The sequence below is a fragment of the Schistocerca nitens genome, unplaced genomic scaffold (genome assembly GCF_023898315.1).
Source record: "Schistocerca nitens isolate TAMUIC-IGC-003100 unplaced genomic scaffold, iqSchNite1.1 HiC_scaffold_228, whole genome shotgun sequence".
Taxonomy (NCBI): Eukaryota; Metazoa; Arthropoda; class Insecta; order Orthoptera; family Acrididae; genus Schistocerca; species Schistocerca nitens.
In genome coordinates this window covers 24,482-39,198 of record NW_026045769.1, presented here as the reverse complement: position 1 = coordinate 39,198, position 14,717 = coordinate 24,482, and the positions used below count along the sequence as shown (strand labels likewise).

The following is a 14,717-nucleotide window of genomic DNA, read 5'->3' as shown; positions in this document are numbered from 1 at the left end:
AAGGAGTGCTGCCTATCGTTTGCAAAAGCTGCAGCAACACCGCAATCAACTGGGCCGGCAATGCACGTCTAGCAACAGAACACGTTATCCAGGAAGTACAGTGTCTTTACGTCTAACATTGGGTATGGTACTTACCCAGTTTCCAGGAAAAGCGGTTCCACCCGTGCCTCGGTAGCGCAGTAGGCAGCGCGTAAGTCTCATAATCTTAAGGTCGTGAGTTCGATCCTCACCCGGGGCATTTAATTTTCTGTGACTGATGGTGATGCTGTTGCTAGGGCACTAACTTATTTCTTGTTTGTTATCCACAACGGTTTCAACGCTTCAGCGGGAAAATGTTTACTTCCTGTTACTGCTACTTACAGCTTCCCTTTCCCTCTTCTCCCAGCACAGCATGAAGCCAAAAGCATTGCTCTGAGACGTTTGAGGTGCGCGCCTTGCCAGTCAGTATGCGCAAAGACGCTCGCAAAGAGAGAAGGGCGCCGACGCGGGACACGACACGAAATGCGACAAGCGACCGTCCGAACCGGCGGAGACACCCCCACATCCGGTGTGGTCTAGTGGCTAGGATACCTGGCTTTCACCCAGGAGGCCCGGGTTCGATTCCCGGTACCGGAACGGAATTTTTTCCACACGAACCGTGACAAGTTTGAGCTGACCGAGCTGCCGTTTCCCGTCCTGCTCGCAATATAGCTACTGTTTCGTGACCGTCAGCAGAATATAGACGAGGGAAGCAGACGTCCGACGACCATAGAAATGGTGTACGGCTTCATGCCATACGTTTCCAGCGCAGGGCTGAGCAACTGCATCTGCCGAGGCCCGTTAGCTCAGTTGGTTAGAGCGTCGTGCTAATAACGCGAAGGTCGTGGGTTCGATCCCCCCACGGGCCACTAGTCTTTTACTACTACGAAAAGGCAGCGCCGATTTCAGCAGGCGAGTGTGATGACCAAAAGATCATCACCCTGCGTGGAAGTTGACGGAGGATCCGAACCCGACTTGTCGGGAAGCGCTACAGCATTCACTCGGCAATGGCCATAATATGTTGAATACACTGGTTCTCAACCGATAAAGACAAGATGAAAGAAAATGTCCGATTGCCGATTTGTAACAACTTTGGCCCTTGTCAGTACTTGGGCGGGTGAGCGCATGGGGACACAGGGTACTGTTGGCAGTTTTACTTCCTATTTTTTCTTTCTCCTTTGTTTTCGGAGCTACAACCCGATTCGGTCATGGACACGCCACCGTGAAAGGATGGGGGAGTGCTGTGTGCCCATCGCCTCGCCTCTCCTTACCTCTCTCAGTCGTTTCTCGTGCTTGTCGTTTTGATATAGGCCGATTTGAGAGCGTCAGCTCTCGCGTCAGCTGAGCAAAGTCGAGACAAGTCGAGACACACTATAGGCTGGTCTGCAGCGAGTAAGAAGGGGGAAAAAAACATTAATTTAAGGGCGCGTGGCGAAAGTACTCATACGCGAAATTAAAAAGCCTGTTGCGGTGGCCGGGAATCGAACCCGGATCAACTGCTTGGAAGGCAACTATGCTGACCATTACACCACCACCGCACAAGGAAGCGCCCCGACGCCGCGCTGTGTCGGCTTCCCGCCTGTCGGCAGCGGCCGAAGGTGATCGTACCTGGCAGGCGCATTTCGAGGTAGGCTAGGGGAGAACATCCAGCCGCATTCGGACGGCGTATCCGCGCACATTTCGCATCCTTTGGCAAGAGTCGGTGCCGGCGCCGGCGATGCAAGAGTACGCAGAGGACCGCGTTCTGGCGGCATTTTTTAGCAGTGCAGTGCAGGATTCAGCGTCTGCAGCATCTTCTCGACAGAATGCTACGGCGCTTGACGGCAGTCCCACTTTCCCTTGAGACATCTGCTCGGCAAGCAGCGTGAAGTTACTACTGGCCCGAGCATCGGTGGTTCAGTGGTAGAATGCTCGCCTGCCACGCGGGCGGCCCGGGTTCGATTCCCGGCCGATGCATCGTTTTGCTGTTCCCGCGATAATGCTGCCGTGCTGCTTGTGCTCTTGAGATGCACGATCCACAAGAATGTATAGCTGGATTCCCTTGAGAAGAACCGAGAACGCAGCACTCGCGGGTCCCCACTAGGACGCTCGCATCATGTTCTACAGACTAGCGTCGGCCTGGCCTCACAATTTGCTATGTCCAGGTGCCTCCGACGCACTGAACGTTAACGACAAGGAGTGCTGCCTATCGTTTGCAAAAGCTGCAGCAACACCGCAATCAACTGGGCCGGCAATGCACGTCTAGCAACAGAACACGTTATCCAGGAAGTACAGTGTCTTTACGTCTAACATTGGGTATGGTACTTACCCAGTTTCCAGGAAAAGCGGTTCCACCCGTGCCTCGGTAGCGCAGTAGGCAGCGCGTAAGTCTCATAATCTTAAGGTCGTGAGTTCGATCCTCACCCGGGGCATTTAATTTTCTGTGACTGATGGTGATGCTGTTGCTAGGGCACTAACTTATTTCTTGTTTGTTATCCACAACGGTTTCAACGCTTCAGCGGGAAAATGTTTACTTCCTGTTACTGCTACTTACAGCTTCCCTTTCCCTCTTCTCCCAGCACAGCATGAAGCCAAAAGCATTGCTCTGAGACGTTTGAGGTGCGCGCCTTGCCAGTCAGTATGCGCAAAGACGCTCGCAAAGAGAGAAGGGCGCCGACGCGGGACACGACACGAAATGCGACAAGCGACCGTCCGAACCGGCGGAGACACCCCCACATCCGGTGTGGTCTAGTGGCTAGGATACCTGGCTTTCACCCAGGAGGCCCGGGTTCGATTCCCGGTACCGGAACGGAATTTTTTCCACACGAACCGTGACAAGTTTGAGCTGACCGAGCTGCCGTTTCCCGTCCTGCTCGCAATATAGCTACTGTTTCGTGACCGTCAGCAGAATATAGACGAGGGAAGCAGACGTCCGACGACCATAGAAATGGTGTACGGCTTCATGCCATACGTTTCCAGCGCAGGGCTGAGCAACTGCATCTGCCGAGGCCCGTTAGCTCAGTTGGTTAGAGCGTCGTGCTAATAACGCGAAGGTCGTGGGTTCGATCCCCCCACGGGCCACTAGTCTTTTACTACTACGAAAAGGCAGCGCCGATTTCAGCAGGCGAGTGTGATGACCAAAAGATCATCACCCTGCGTGGAAGTTGACGGAGGATCCGAACCCGACTTGTCGGGAAGCGCTACAGCATTCACTCGGCAATGGCCATAATATGTTGAATACACTGGTTCTCAACCGATAAAGACAAGATGAAAGAAAATGTCCGATTGCCGATTTGTAACAACTTTGGCCCTTGTCAGTACTTGGGCGGGTGAGCGCATGGGGACACAGGGTACTGTTGGCAGTTTTACTTCCTATTTTTTCTTTCTCCTTTGTTTTCGGAGCTACAACCCGATTCGGTCATGGACACGCCACCGTGAAAGGATGGGGGAGTGCTGTGTGCCCATCGCCTCGCCTCTCCTTACCTCTCTCAGTCGTTTCTCGTGCTTGTCGTTTTGATATAGGCCGATTTGAGAGCGTCAGCTCTCGCGTCAGCTGAGCAAAGTCGAGACAAGTCGAGACACACTATAGGCTGGTCTGCAGCGAGTAAGAAGGGGGAAAAAAACATTAATTTAAGGGCGCGTGGCGAAAGTACTCATACGCGAAATTAAAAAGCCTGTTGCGGTGGCCGGGAATCGAACCCGGATCAACTGCTTGGAAGGCAACTATGCTGACCATTACACCACCACCGCACAAGGAAGCGCCCCGACGCCGCGCTGTGTCGGCTTCCCGCCTGTCGGCAGCGGCCGAAGGTGATCGTACCTGGCAGGCGCATTTCGAGGTAGGCTAGGGGAGAACATCCAGCCGCATTCGGACGGCGTATCCGCGCACATTTCGCATCCTTTGGCAAGAGTCGGTGCCGGCGCCGGCGATGCAAGAGTACGCAGAGGACCGCGTTCTGGCGGCATTTTTTAGCAGTGCAGTGCAGGATTCAGCGTCTGCAGCATCTTCTCGACAGAATGCTACGGCGCTTGACGGCAGTCCCACTTTCCCTTGAGACATCTGCTCGGCAAGCAGCGTGAAGTTACTACTGGCCCGAGCATCGGTGGTTCAGTGGTAGAATGCTCGCCTGCCACGCGGGCGGCCCGGGTTCGATTCCCGGCCGATGCATCGTTTTGCTGTTCCCGCGATAATGCTGCCGTGCTGCTTGTGCTCTTGAGATGCACGATCCACAAGAATGTATAGCTGGATTCCCTTGAGAAGAACCGAGAACGCAGCACTCGCGGGTCCCCACTAGGACGCTCGCATCATGTTCTACAGACTAGCGTCGGCCTGGCCTCACAATTTGCTATGTCCAGGTGCCTCCGACGCACTGAACGTTAACGACAAGGAGTGCTGCCTATCGTTTGCAAAAGCTGCAGCAACACCGCAATCAACTGGGCCGGCAATGCACGTCTAGCAACAGAACACGTTATCCAGGAAGTACAGTGTCTTTACGTCTAACATTGGGTATGGTACTTACCCAGTTTCCAGGAAAAGCGGTTCCACCCGTGCCTCGGTAGCGCAGTAGGCAGCGCGTAAGTCTCATAATCTTAAGGTCGTGAGTTCGATCCTCACCCGGGGCATTTAATTTTCTGTGACTGATGGTGATGCTGTTGCTAGGGCACTAACTTATTTCTTGTTTGTTATCCACAACGGTTTCAACGCTTCAGCGGGAAAATGTTTACTTCCTGTTACTGCTACTTACAGCTTCCCTTTCCCTCTTCTCCCAGCACAGCATGAAGCCAAAAGCATTGCTCTGAGACGTTTGAGGTGCGCGCCTTGCCAGTCAGTATGCGCAAAGACGCTCGCAAAGAGAGAAGGGCGCCGACGCGGGACACGACACGAAATGCGACAAGCGACCGTCCGAACCGGCGGAGACACCCCCACATCCGGTGTGGTCTAGTGGCTAGGATACCTGGCTTTCACCCAGGAGGCCCGGGTTCGATTCCCGGTACCGGAACGGAATTTTTTCCACACGAACCGTGACAAGTTTGAGCTGACCGAGCTGCCGTTTCCCGTCCTGCTCGCAATATAGCTACTGTTTCGTGACCGTCAGCAGAATATAGACGAGGGAAGCAGACGTCCGACGACCATAGAAATGGTGTACGGCTTCATGCCATACGTTTCCAGCGCAGGGCTGAGCAACTGCATCTGCCGAGGCCCGTTAGCTCAGTTGGTTAGAGCGTCGTGCTAATAACGCGAAGGTCGTGGGTTCGATCCCCCCACGGGCCACTAGTCTTTTACTACTACGAAAAGGCAGCGCCGATTTCAGCAGGCGAGTGTGATGACCAAAAGATCATCACCCTGCGTGGAAGTTGACGGAGGATCCGAACCCGACTTGTCGGGAAGCGCTACAGCATTCACTCGGCAATGGCCATAATATGTTGAATACACTGGTTCTCAACCGATAAAGACAAGATGAAAGAAAATGTCCGATTGCCGATTTGTAACAACTTTGGCCCTTGTCAGTACTTGGGCGGGTGAGCGCATGGGGACACAGGGTACTGTTGGCAGTTTTACTTCCTATTTTTTCTTTCTCCTTTGTTTTCGGAGCTACAACCCGATTCGGTCATGGACACGCCACCGTGAAAGGATGGGGGAGTGCTGTGTGCCCATCGCCTCGCCTCTCCTTACCTCTCTCAGTCGTTTCTCGTGCTTGTCGTTTTGATATAGGCCGATTTGAGAGCGTCAGCTCTCGCGTCAGCTGAGCAAAGTCGAGACAAGTCGAGACACACTATAGGCTGGTCTGCAGCGAGTAAGAAGGGGGAAAAAAACATTAATTTAAGGGCGCGTGGCGAAAGTACTCATACGCGAAATTAAAAAGCCTGTTGCGGTGGCCGGGAATCGAACCCGGATCAACTGCTTGGAAGGCAACTATGCTGACCATTACACCACCACCGCACAAGGAAGCGCCCCGACGCCGCGCTGTGTCGGCTTCCCGCCTGTCGGCAGCGGCCGAAGGTGATCGTACCTGGCAGGCGCATTTCGAGGTAGGCTAGGGGAGAACATCCAGCCGCATTCGGACGGCGTATCCGCGCACATTTCGCATCCTTTGGCAAGAGTCGGTGCCGGCGCCGGCGATGCAAGAGTACGCAGAGGACCGCGTTCTGGCGGCATTTTTTAGCAGTGCAGTGCAGGATTCAGCGTCTGCAGCATCTTCTCGACAGAATGCTACGGCGCTTGACGGCAGTCCCACTTTCCCTTGAGACATCTGCTCGGCAAGCAGCGTGAAGTTACTACTGGCCCGAGCATCGGTGGTTCAGTGGTAGAATGCTCGCCTGCCACGCGGGCGGCCCGGGTTCGATTCCCGGCCGATGCATCGTTTTGCTGTTCCCGCGATAATGCTGCCGTGCTGCTTGTGCTCTTGAGATGCACGATCCACAAGAATGTATAGCTGGATTCCCTTGAGAAGAACCGAGAACGCAGCACTCGCGGGTCCCCACTAGGACGCTCGCATCATGTTCTACAGACTAGCGTCGGCCTGGCCTCACAATTTGCTATGTCCAGGTGCCTCCGACGCACTGAACGTTAACGACAAGGAGTGCTGCCTATCGTTTGCAAAAGCTGCAGCAACACCGCAATCAACTGGGCCGGCAATGCACGTCTAGCAACAGAACACGTTATCCAGGAAGTACAGTGTCTTTACGTCTAACATTGGGTATGGTACTTACCCAGTTTCCAGGAAAAGCGGTTCCACCCGTGCCTCGGTAGCGCAGTAGGCAGCGCGTAAGTCTCATAATCTTAAGGTCGTGAGTTCGATCCTCACCCGGGGCATTTAATTTTCTGTGACTGATGGTGATGCTGTTGCTAGGGCACTAACTTATTTCTTGTTTGTTATCCACAACGGTTTCAACGCTTCAGCGGGAAAATGTTTACTTCCTGTTACTGCTACTTACAGCTTCCCTTTCCCTCTTCTCCCAGCACAGCATGAAGCCAAAAGCATTGCTCTGAGACGTTTGAGGTGCGCGCCTTGCCAGTCAGTATGCGCAAAGACGCTCGCAAAGAGAGAAGGGCGCCGACGCGGGACACGACACGAAATGCGACAAGCGACCGTCCGAACCGGCGGAGACACCCCCACATCCGGTGTGGTCTAGTGGCTAGGATACCTGGCTTTCACCCAGGAGGCCCGGGTTCGATTCCCGGTACCGGAACGGAATTTTTTCCACACGAACCGTGACAAGTTTGAGCTGACCGAGCTGCCGTTTCCCGTCCTGCTCGCAATATAGCTACTGTTTCGTGACCGTCAGCAGAATATAGACGAGGGAAGCAGACGTCCGACGACCATAGAAATGGTGTACGGCTTCATGCCATACGTTTCCAGCGCAGGGCTGAGCAACTGCATCTGCCGAGGCCCGTTAGCTCAGTTGGTTAGAGCGTCGTGCTAATAACGCGAAGGTCGTGGGTTCGATCCCCCCACGGGCCACTAGTCTTTTACTACTACGAAAAGGCAGCGCCGATTTCAGCAGGCGAGTGTGATGACCAAAAGATCATCACCCTGCGTGGAAGTTGACGGAGGATCCGAACCCGACTTGTCGGGAAGCGCTACAGCATTCACTCGGCAATGGCCATAATATGTTGAATACACTGGTTCTCAACCGATAAAGACAAGATGAAAGAAAATGTCCGATTGCCGATTTGTAACAACTTTGGCCCTTGTCAGTACTTGGGCGGGTGAGCGCATGGGGACACAGGGTACTGTTGGCAGTTTTACTTCCTATTTTTTCTTTCTCCTTTGTTTTCGGAGCTACAACCCGATTCGGTCATGGACACGCCACCGTGAAAGGATGGGGGAGTGCTGTGTGCCCATCGCCTCGCCTCTCCTTACCTCTCTCAGTCGTTTCTCGTGCTTGTCGTTTTGATATAGGCCGATTTGAGAGCGTCAGCTCTCGCGTCAGCTGAGCAAAGTCGAGACAAGTCGAGACACACTATAGGCTGGTCTGCAGCGAGTAAGAAGGGGGAAAAAAACATTAATTTAAGGGCGCGTGGCGAAAGTACTCATACGCGAAATTAAAAAGCCTGTTGCGGTGGCCGGGAATCGAACCCGGATCAACTGCTTGGAAGGCAACTATGCTGACCATTACACCACCACCGCACAAGGAAGCGCCCCGACGCCGCGCTGTGTCGGCTTCCCGCCTGTCGGCAGCGGCCGAAGGTGATCGTACCTGGCAGGCGCATTTCGAGGTAGGCTAGGGGAGAACATCCAGCCGCATTCGGACGGCGTATCCGCGCACATTTCGCATCCTTTGGCAAGAGTCGGTGCCGGCGCCGGCGATGCAAGAGTACGCAGAGGACCGCGTTCTGGCGGCATTTTTTAGCAGTGCAGTGCAGGATTCAGCGTCTGCAGCATCTTCTCGACAGAATGCTACGGCGCTTGACGGCAGTCCCACTTTCCCTTGAGACATCTGCTCGGCAAGCAGCGTGAAGTTACTACTGGCCCGAGCATCGGTGGTTCAGTGGTAGAATGCTCGCCTGCCACGCGGGCGGCCCGGGTTCGATTCCCGGCCGATGCATCGTTTTGCTGTTCCCGCGATAATGCTGCCGTGCTGCTTGTGCTCTTGAGATGCACGATCCACAAGAATGTATAGCTGGATTCCCTTGAGAAGAACCGAGAACGCAGCACTCGCGGGTCCCCACTAGGACGCTCGCATCATGTTCTACAGACTAGCGTCGGCCTGGCCTCACAATTTGCTATGTCCAGGTGCCTCCGACGCACTGAACGTTAACGACAAGGAGTGCTGCCTATCGTTTGCAAAAGCTGCAGCAACACCGCAATCAACTGGGCCGGCAATGCACGTCTAGCAACAGAACACGTTATCCAGGAAGTACAGTGTCTTTACGTCTAACATTGGGTATGGTACTTACCCAGTTTCCAGGAAAAGCGGTTCCACCCGTGCCTCGGTAGCGCAGTAGGCAGCGCGTAAGTCTCATAATCTTAAGGTCGTGAGTTCGATCCTCACCCGGGGCATTTAATTTTCTGTGACTGATGGTGATGCTGTTGCTAGGGCACTAACTTATTTCTTGTTTGTTATCCACAACGGTTTCAACGCTTCAGCGGGAAAATGTTTACTTCCTGTTACTGCTACTTACAGCTTCCCTTTCCCTCTTCTCCCAGCACAGCATGAAGCCAAAAGCATTGCTCTGAGACGTTTGAGGTGCGCGCCTTGCCAGTCAGTATGCGCAAAGACGCTCGCAAAGAGAGAAGGGCGCCGACGCGGGACACGACACGAAATGCGACAAGCGACCGTCCGAACCGGCGGAGACACCCCCACATCCGGTGTGGTCTAGTGGCTAGGATACCTGGCTTTCACCCAGGAGGCCCGGGTTCGATTCCCGGTACCGGAACGGAATTTTTTCCACACGAACCGTGACAAGTTTGAGCTGACCGAGCTGCCGTTTCCCGTCCTGCTCGCAATATAGCTACTGTTTCGTGACCGTCAGCAGAATATAGACGAGGGAAGCAGACGTCCGACGACCATAGAAATGGTGTACGGCTTCATGCCATACGTTTCCAGCGCAGGGCTGAGCAACTGCATCTGCCGAGGCCCGTTAGCTCAGTTGGTTAGAGCGTCGTGCTAATAACGCGAAGGTCGTGGGTTCGATCCCCCCACGGGCCACTAGTCTTTTACTACTACGAAAAGGCAGCGCCGATTTCAGCAGGCGAGTGTGATGACCAAAAGATCATCACCCTGCGTGGAAGTTGACGGAGGATCCGAACCCGACTTGTCGGGAAGCGCTACAGCATTCACTCGGCAATGGCCATAATATGTTGAATACACTGGTTCTCAACCGATAAAGACAAGATGAAAGAAAATGTCCGATTGCCGATTTGTAACAACTTTGGCCCTTGTCAGTACTTGGGCAGGTGAGCGCATGGGGACACAGGGTACTGTTGGCAGTTTTACTTCCTATTTTTTCTTTCTCCTTTGTTTTCGGAGCTACAACCCGATTCGGTCATGGACACGCCACCGTGAAAGGATGGGGGAGTGCTGTGTGCCCATCGCCTCGCCTCTCCTTACCTCTCTCAGTCGTTTCTCGTGCTTGTCGTTTTGATATAGGCCGATTTGAGAGCGTCAGCTCTCGCGTCAGCTGAGCAAAGTCGAGACAAGTCGAGACACACTATAGGCTGGTCTGCAGCGAGTAAGAAGGGGGAAAAAAACATTAATTTAAGGGCGCGTGGCGAAAGTACTCATACGCGAAATTAAAAAGCCTGTTGCGGTGGCCGGGAATCGAACCCGGATCAACTGCTTGGAAGGCAACTATGCTGACCATTACACCACCACCGCACAAGGAAGCGCCCCGACGCCGCGCTGTGTCGGCTTCCCGCCTGTCGGCAGCGGCCGAAGGTGATCGTACCTGGCAGGCGCATTTCGAGGTAGGCTAGGGGAGAACATCCAGCCGCATTCGGACGGCGTATCCGCGCACATTTCGCATCCTTTGGCAAGAGTCGGTGCCGGCGCCGGCGATGCAAGAGTACGCAGAGGACCGCGTTCTGGCGGCATTTTTTAGCAGTGCAGTGCAGGATTCAGCGTCTGCAGCATCTTCTCGACAGAATGCTACGGCGCTTGACGGCAGTCCCACTTTCCCTTGAGACATCTGCTCGGCAAGCAGCGTGAAGTTACTACTGGCCCGAGCATCGGTGGTTCAGTGGTAGAATGCTCGCCTGCCACGCGGGCGGCCCGGGTTCGATTCCCGGCCGATGCATCGTTTTGCTGTTCCCGCGATAATGCTGCCGTGCTGCTTGTGCTCTTGAGATGCACGATCCACAAGAATGTATAGCTGGATTCCCTTGAGAAGAACCGAGAACGCAGCACTCGCGGGTCCCCACTAGGACGCTCGCATCATGTTCTACAGACTAGCCCTCACAATTTGCTATGTCCAGGTGCCTCCGACGCACTGAACGTTAACGACAAGGAGTGCTGCCTATCGTTTGCAAAAGCTGCAGCAACACCGCAATCAACTGGGCCGGCAATGCACGTCTAGCAACAGAACACGTTATCCAGGAAGTACAGTGTCTTTACGTCTAACATTGGGTATGGTACTTACCCAGTTTCCAGGAAAAGCGGTTCCACCCGTGCCTCGGTAGCGCAGTAGGCAGCGCGTAAGTCTCATAATCTTAAGGTCGTGAGTTCGATCCTCACCCGGGGCATTTAATTTTCTGTGACTGATGGTGATGCTGTTGCTAGGGCACTAACTTATTTCTTGTTTGTTATCCACAACGGTTTCAACGCTTCAGCGGGAAAATGTTTACTTCCTGTTACTGCTACTTACAGCTTCCCTTTCCCTCTTCTCCCAGCACAGCATGAAGCCAAAAGCATTGCTCTGAGACGTTTGAGGTGCGCGCCTTGCCAGTCAGTATGCGCAAAGACGCTCGCAAAGAGAGAAGGGCGCCGACGCGGGACACGACACGAAATGCGACAAGCGACCGTCCGAACCGGCGGAGACACCCCCACATCCGGTGTGGTCTAGTGGCTAGGATACCTGGCTTTCACCCAGGAGGCCCGGGTTCGATTCCCGGTACCGGAACGGAATTTTTTCCACACGAACCGTGACAAGTTTGAGCTGACCGAGCTGCCGTTTCCCGTCCTGCTCGCAATATAGCTACTGTTTCGTGACCGTCAGCAGAATATAGACGAGGGAAGCAGACGTCCGACGACCATAGAAATGGTGTACGGCTTCATGCCATACGTTTCCAGCGCAGGGCTGAGCAACTGCATCTGCCGAGGCCCGTTAGCTCAGTTGGTTAGAGCGTCGTGCTAATAACGCGAAGGTCGTGGGTTCGATCCCCCCACGGGCCACTAGTCTTTTACTACTACGAAAAGGCAGCGCCGATTTCAGCAGGCGAGTGTGATGACCAAAAGATCATCACCCTGCGTGGAAGTTGACGGAGGATCCGAACCCGACTTGTCGGGAAGCGCTACAGCATTCACTCGGCAATGGCCATAATATGTTGAATACACTGGTTCTCAACCGATAAAGACAAGATGAAAGAAAATGTCCGATTGCCGATTTGTAACAACTTTGGCCCTTGTCAGTACTTGGGCGGGTGAGCGCATGGGGACACAGGGTACTGTTGGCAGTTTTACTTCCTATTTTTTCTTTCTCCTTTGTTTTCGGAGCTACAACCCGATTCGGTCATGGACACGCCACCGTGAAAGGATGGGGGAGTGCTGTGTGCCCATCGCCTCGCCTCTCCTTACCTCTCTCAGTCGTTTCTCGTGCTTGTCGTTTTGATATAGGCCGATTTGAGAGCGTCAGCTCTCGCGTCAGCTGAGCAAAGTCGAGACAAGTCGAGACACACTATAGGCTGGTCTGCAGCGAGTAAGAAGGGGGAAAAAAACATTAATTTAAGGGCGCGTGGCGAAAGTACTCATACGCGAAATTAAAAAGCCTGTTGCGGTGGCCGGGAATCGAACCCGGATCAACTGCTTGGAAGGCAACTATGCTGACCATTACACCACCACCGCACAAGGAAGCGCCCCGACGCCGCGCTGTGTCGGCTTCCCGCCTGTCGGCAGCGGCCGAAGGTGATCGTACCTGGCAGGCGCATTTCGAGGTAGGCTAGGGGAGAACATCCAGCCGCATTCGGACGGCGTATCCGCGCACATTTCGCATCCTTTGGCAAGAGTCGGTGCCGGCGCCGGCGATGCAAGAGTACGCAGAGGACCGCGTTCTGGCGGCATTTTTTAGCAGTGCAGTGCAGGATTCAGCGTCTGCAGCATCTTCTCGACAGAATGCTACGGCGCTTGACGGCAGTCCCACTTTCCCTTGAGACATCTGCTCGGCAAGCAGCGTGAAGTTACTACTGGCCCGAGCATCGGTGGTTCAGTGGTAGAATGCTCGCCTGCCACGCGGGCGGCCCGGGTTCGATTCCCGGCCGATGCATCGTTTTGCTGTTCCCGCGATAATGCTGCCGTGCTGCTTGTGCTCTTGAGATGCACGATCCACAAGAATGTATAGCTGGATTCCCTTGAGAAGAACCGAGAACGCAGCACTCGCGGGTCCCCACTAGGACGCTCGCATCATGTTCTACAGACTAGCGTCGGCCTGGCCTCACAATTTGCTATGTCCAGGTGCCTCCGACGCACTGAACGTTAACGACAAGGAGTGCTGCCTATCGTTTGCAAAAGCTGCAGCAACACCGCAATCAACTGGGCCGGCAATGCACGTCTAGCAACAGAACACGTTATCCAGGAAGTACAGTGTCTTTACGTCTAACATTGGGTATGGTACTTACCCAGTTTCCAGGAAAAGCGGTTCCACCCGTGCCTCGGTAGCGCAGTAGGCAGCGCGTAAGTCTCATAATCTTAAGGTCGTGAGTTCGATCCTCACCCGGGGCATTTAATTTTCTGTGACTGATGGTGATGCTGTTGCTAGGGCACTAACTTATTTCTTGTTTGTTATCCACAACGGTTTCAACGCTTCAGCGGGAAAATGTTTACTTCCTGTTACTGCTACTTACAGCTTCCCTTTCCCTCTTCTCCCAGCACAGCATGAAGCCAAAAGCATTGCTCTGAGACGTTTGAGGTGCGCGCCTTGCCAGTCAGTATGCGCAAAGACGCTCGCAAAGAGAGAAGGGCGCCGACGCGGGACACGACACGAAATGCGACAAGCGACCGTCCGAACCGGCGGAGACACCCCCACATCCGGTGTGGTCTAGTGGCTAGGATACCTGGCTTTCACCCAGGAGGCCCGGGTTCGATTCCCGGTACCGGAACGGAATTTTTTCCACACGAACCGTGACAAGTTTGAGCTGACCGAGCTGCCGTTTCCCGTCCTGCTCGCAATATAGCTACTGTTTCGTGACCGTCAGCAGAATATAGACGAGGGAAGCAGACGTCCGACGACCATAGAAATGGTGTACGGCTTCATGCCATACGTTTCCAGCGCAGGGCTGAGCAACTGCATCTGCCGAGGCCCGTTAGCTCAGTTGGTTAGAGCGTCGTGCTAATAACGCGAAGGTCGTGGGTTCGATCCCCCCACGGGCCACTAGTCTTTTACTACTACGAAAAGGCAGCGCCGATTTCAGCAGGCGAGTGTGATGACCAAAAGATCATCACCCTGCGTGGAAGTTGACGGAGGATCCGAACCCGACTTGTCGGGAAGCGCTACAGCATTCACTCGGCAATGGCCATAATATGTTGAATACACTGGTTCTCAACCGATAAAGACAAGATGAAAGAAAATGTCCGATTGCCGATTTGTAACAACTTTGGCCCTTGTCAGTACTTGGGCGGGTGAGCGCATGGGGACACAGGGTACTGTTGGCAGTTTTACTTCCTATTTTTTCTTTCTCCTTTGTTTTCGGAGCTACAACCCGATTCGGTCATGGACACGCCACCGTGAAAGGATGGGGGAGTGCTGTGTGCCCATCGCCTCGCCTCTCCTTACCTCTCTCAGTCGTTTCTCGTGCTTGTCGTTTTGATATAGGCCGATTTGAGAGCGTCAGCTCTCGCGTCAGCTGAGCAAAGTCGAGACAAGTCGAGACACACTATAGGCTGGTCTGCAGCGAGTAAGAAGGGGGAAAAAAACATTAATTTAAGGGCGCGTGGCGAAAGTACTCATACGCGAAATTAAAAAGCCTGTTGCGGTGGCCGGGAATCGAACCCGGATCAACTGCTTGGAAGGCAACTATGCTGACCATTACACCACCACCGCACAAGGAAGCGCCCCGACGCCGCGC

The 14,717-nt window shown here is 54.1% G+C and overlaps 34 non-coding genes across 34 annotated transcripts; 27 read left to right on the top strand and 7 right to left on the bottom strand.

Moving 5' to 3' along the window:
• Positions 1 to 165: 165 nt before the first annotated feature.
• Positions 166 to 238, top strand: Trnam-cau (transfer RNA methionine (anticodon CAU)). The gene has a single exon. It is a non-coding gene; the product is annotated as a tRNA-Met (tRNA).
• Positions 239 to 543: 305 nt separating this feature from the next.
• On the top strand, positions 544 to 615 carry Trnae-uuc (transfer RNA glutamic acid (anticodon UUC)). The gene has a single exon. It is a non-coding gene; the product is annotated as a tRNA-Glu (tRNA).
• A 198-nt stretch (positions 616 to 813) lies between these two features.
• On the top strand, positions 814 to 887 carry Trnai-aau (transfer RNA isoleucine (anticodon AAU)). Its single transcript has one exon. It is a non-coding gene; the product is annotated as a tRNA-Ile (tRNA).
• A 597-nt stretch (positions 888 to 1,484) lies between these two features.
• On the bottom strand, positions 1,485 to 1,556 carry Trnag-ucc (transfer RNA glycine (anticodon UCC)). The gene has a single exon. It is a non-coding gene; the product is annotated as a tRNA-Gly (tRNA).
• Positions 1,557 to 1,903: 347 nt separating this feature from the next.
• Positions 1,904 to 1,974, top strand: Trnag-gcc (transfer RNA glycine (anticodon GCC)). Its single transcript has one exon. It is a non-coding gene; the product is annotated as a tRNA-Gly (tRNA).
• A 382-nt stretch (positions 1,975 to 2,356) lies between these two features.
• On the top strand, positions 2,357 to 2,429 carry Trnam-cau (transfer RNA methionine (anticodon CAU)). Its single transcript has one exon. It is a non-coding gene; the product is annotated as a tRNA-Met (tRNA).
• A 305-nt stretch (positions 2,430 to 2,734) lies between these two features.
• Positions 2,735 to 2,806, top strand: Trnae-uuc (transfer RNA glutamic acid (anticodon UUC)). Its single transcript has one exon. It is a non-coding gene; the product is annotated as a tRNA-Glu (tRNA).
• Positions 2,807 to 3,004: 198 nt separating this feature from the next.
• Trnai-aau (transfer RNA isoleucine (anticodon AAU)) lies at positions 3,005 to 3,078 on the top strand. Its single transcript has one exon. It is a non-coding gene; the product is annotated as a tRNA-Ile (tRNA).
• Positions 3,079 to 3,675: 597 nt separating this feature from the next.
• On the bottom strand, positions 3,676 to 3,747 carry Trnag-ucc (transfer RNA glycine (anticodon UCC)). Its single transcript has one exon. It is a non-coding gene; the product is annotated as a tRNA-Gly (tRNA).
• Positions 3,748 to 4,094: 347 nt separating this feature from the next.
• Trnag-gcc (transfer RNA glycine (anticodon GCC)) lies at positions 4,095 to 4,165 on the top strand. Its single transcript has one exon. It is a non-coding gene; the product is annotated as a tRNA-Gly (tRNA).
• Positions 4,166 to 4,547: 382 nt separating this feature from the next.
• Positions 4,548 to 4,620, top strand: Trnam-cau (transfer RNA methionine (anticodon CAU)). The gene has a single exon. It is a non-coding gene; the product is annotated as a tRNA-Met (tRNA).
• A 305-nt stretch (positions 4,621 to 4,925) lies between these two features.
• Trnae-uuc (transfer RNA glutamic acid (anticodon UUC)) lies at positions 4,926 to 4,997 on the top strand. The gene has a single exon. It is a non-coding gene; the product is annotated as a tRNA-Glu (tRNA).
• A 198-nt stretch (positions 4,998 to 5,195) lies between these two features.
• Trnai-aau (transfer RNA isoleucine (anticodon AAU)) lies at positions 5,196 to 5,269 on the top strand. The gene has a single exon. It is a non-coding gene; the product is annotated as a tRNA-Ile (tRNA).
• Positions 5,270 to 5,866: 597 nt separating this feature from the next.
• On the bottom strand, positions 5,867 to 5,938 carry Trnag-ucc (transfer RNA glycine (anticodon UCC)). Its single transcript has one exon. It is a non-coding gene; the product is annotated as a tRNA-Gly (tRNA).
• A 347-nt stretch (positions 5,939 to 6,285) lies between these two features.
• Positions 6,286 to 6,356, top strand: Trnag-gcc (transfer RNA glycine (anticodon GCC)). Its single transcript has one exon. It is a non-coding gene; the product is annotated as a tRNA-Gly (tRNA).
• Positions 6,357 to 6,738: 382 nt separating this feature from the next.
• Trnam-cau (transfer RNA methionine (anticodon CAU)) lies at positions 6,739 to 6,811 on the top strand. Its single transcript has one exon. It is a non-coding gene; the product is annotated as a tRNA-Met (tRNA).
• Positions 6,812 to 7,116: 305 nt separating this feature from the next.
• Positions 7,117 to 7,188, top strand: Trnae-uuc (transfer RNA glutamic acid (anticodon UUC)). Its single transcript has one exon. It is a non-coding gene; the product is annotated as a tRNA-Glu (tRNA).
• A 198-nt stretch (positions 7,189 to 7,386) lies between these two features.
• Positions 7,387 to 7,460, top strand: Trnai-aau (transfer RNA isoleucine (anticodon AAU)). The gene has a single exon. It is a non-coding gene; the product is annotated as a tRNA-Ile (tRNA).
• A 597-nt stretch (positions 7,461 to 8,057) lies between these two features.
• Trnag-ucc (transfer RNA glycine (anticodon UCC)) lies at positions 8,058 to 8,129 on the bottom strand. The gene has a single exon. It is a non-coding gene; the product is annotated as a tRNA-Gly (tRNA).
• A 347-nt stretch (positions 8,130 to 8,476) lies between these two features.
• Trnag-gcc (transfer RNA glycine (anticodon GCC)) lies at positions 8,477 to 8,547 on the top strand. The gene has a single exon. It is a non-coding gene; the product is annotated as a tRNA-Gly (tRNA).
• Positions 8,548 to 8,929: 382 nt separating this feature from the next.
• Trnam-cau (transfer RNA methionine (anticodon CAU)) lies at positions 8,930 to 9,002 on the top strand. The gene has a single exon. It is a non-coding gene; the product is annotated as a tRNA-Met (tRNA).
• Positions 9,003 to 9,307: 305 nt separating this feature from the next.
• Trnae-uuc (transfer RNA glutamic acid (anticodon UUC)) lies at positions 9,308 to 9,379 on the top strand. The gene has a single exon. It is a non-coding gene; the product is annotated as a tRNA-Glu (tRNA).
• A 198-nt stretch (positions 9,380 to 9,577) lies between these two features.
• Trnai-aau (transfer RNA isoleucine (anticodon AAU)) lies at positions 9,578 to 9,651 on the top strand. Its single transcript has one exon. It is a non-coding gene; the product is annotated as a tRNA-Ile (tRNA).
• Positions 9,652 to 10,248: 597 nt separating this feature from the next.
• Trnag-ucc (transfer RNA glycine (anticodon UCC)) lies at positions 10,249 to 10,320 on the bottom strand. Its single transcript has one exon. It is a non-coding gene; the product is annotated as a tRNA-Gly (tRNA).
• Positions 10,321 to 10,667: 347 nt separating this feature from the next.
• Trnag-gcc (transfer RNA glycine (anticodon GCC)) lies at positions 10,668 to 10,738 on the top strand. Its single transcript has one exon. It is a non-coding gene; the product is annotated as a tRNA-Gly (tRNA).
• A 372-nt stretch (positions 10,739 to 11,110) lies between these two features.
• Positions 11,111 to 11,183, top strand: Trnam-cau (transfer RNA methionine (anticodon CAU)). Its single transcript has one exon. It is a non-coding gene; the product is annotated as a tRNA-Met (tRNA).
• Positions 11,184 to 11,488: 305 nt separating this feature from the next.
• On the top strand, positions 11,489 to 11,560 carry Trnae-uuc (transfer RNA glutamic acid (anticodon UUC)). Its single transcript has one exon. It is a non-coding gene; the product is annotated as a tRNA-Glu (tRNA).
• A 198-nt stretch (positions 11,561 to 11,758) lies between these two features.
• Trnai-aau (transfer RNA isoleucine (anticodon AAU)) lies at positions 11,759 to 11,832 on the top strand. Its single transcript has one exon. It is a non-coding gene; the product is annotated as a tRNA-Ile (tRNA).
• A 597-nt stretch (positions 11,833 to 12,429) lies between these two features.
• On the bottom strand, positions 12,430 to 12,501 carry Trnag-ucc (transfer RNA glycine (anticodon UCC)). The gene has a single exon. It is a non-coding gene; the product is annotated as a tRNA-Gly (tRNA).
• A 347-nt stretch (positions 12,502 to 12,848) lies between these two features.
• Trnag-gcc (transfer RNA glycine (anticodon GCC)) lies at positions 12,849 to 12,919 on the top strand. Its single transcript has one exon. It is a non-coding gene; the product is annotated as a tRNA-Gly (tRNA).
• A 382-nt stretch (positions 12,920 to 13,301) lies between these two features.
• Positions 13,302 to 13,374, top strand: Trnam-cau (transfer RNA methionine (anticodon CAU)). The gene has a single exon. It is a non-coding gene; the product is annotated as a tRNA-Met (tRNA).
• A 305-nt stretch (positions 13,375 to 13,679) lies between these two features.
• Trnae-uuc (transfer RNA glutamic acid (anticodon UUC)) lies at positions 13,680 to 13,751 on the top strand. Its single transcript has one exon. It is a non-coding gene; the product is annotated as a tRNA-Glu (tRNA).
• Positions 13,752 to 13,949: 198 nt separating this feature from the next.
• On the top strand, positions 13,950 to 14,023 carry Trnai-aau (transfer RNA isoleucine (anticodon AAU)). Its single transcript has one exon. It is a non-coding gene; the product is annotated as a tRNA-Ile (tRNA).
• Positions 14,024 to 14,620: 597 nt separating this feature from the next.
• On the bottom strand, positions 14,621 to 14,692 carry Trnag-ucc (transfer RNA glycine (anticodon UCC)). The gene has a single exon. It is a non-coding gene; the product is annotated as a tRNA-Gly (tRNA).
• Positions 14,693 to 14,717: the final 25 nt, after the last annotated feature.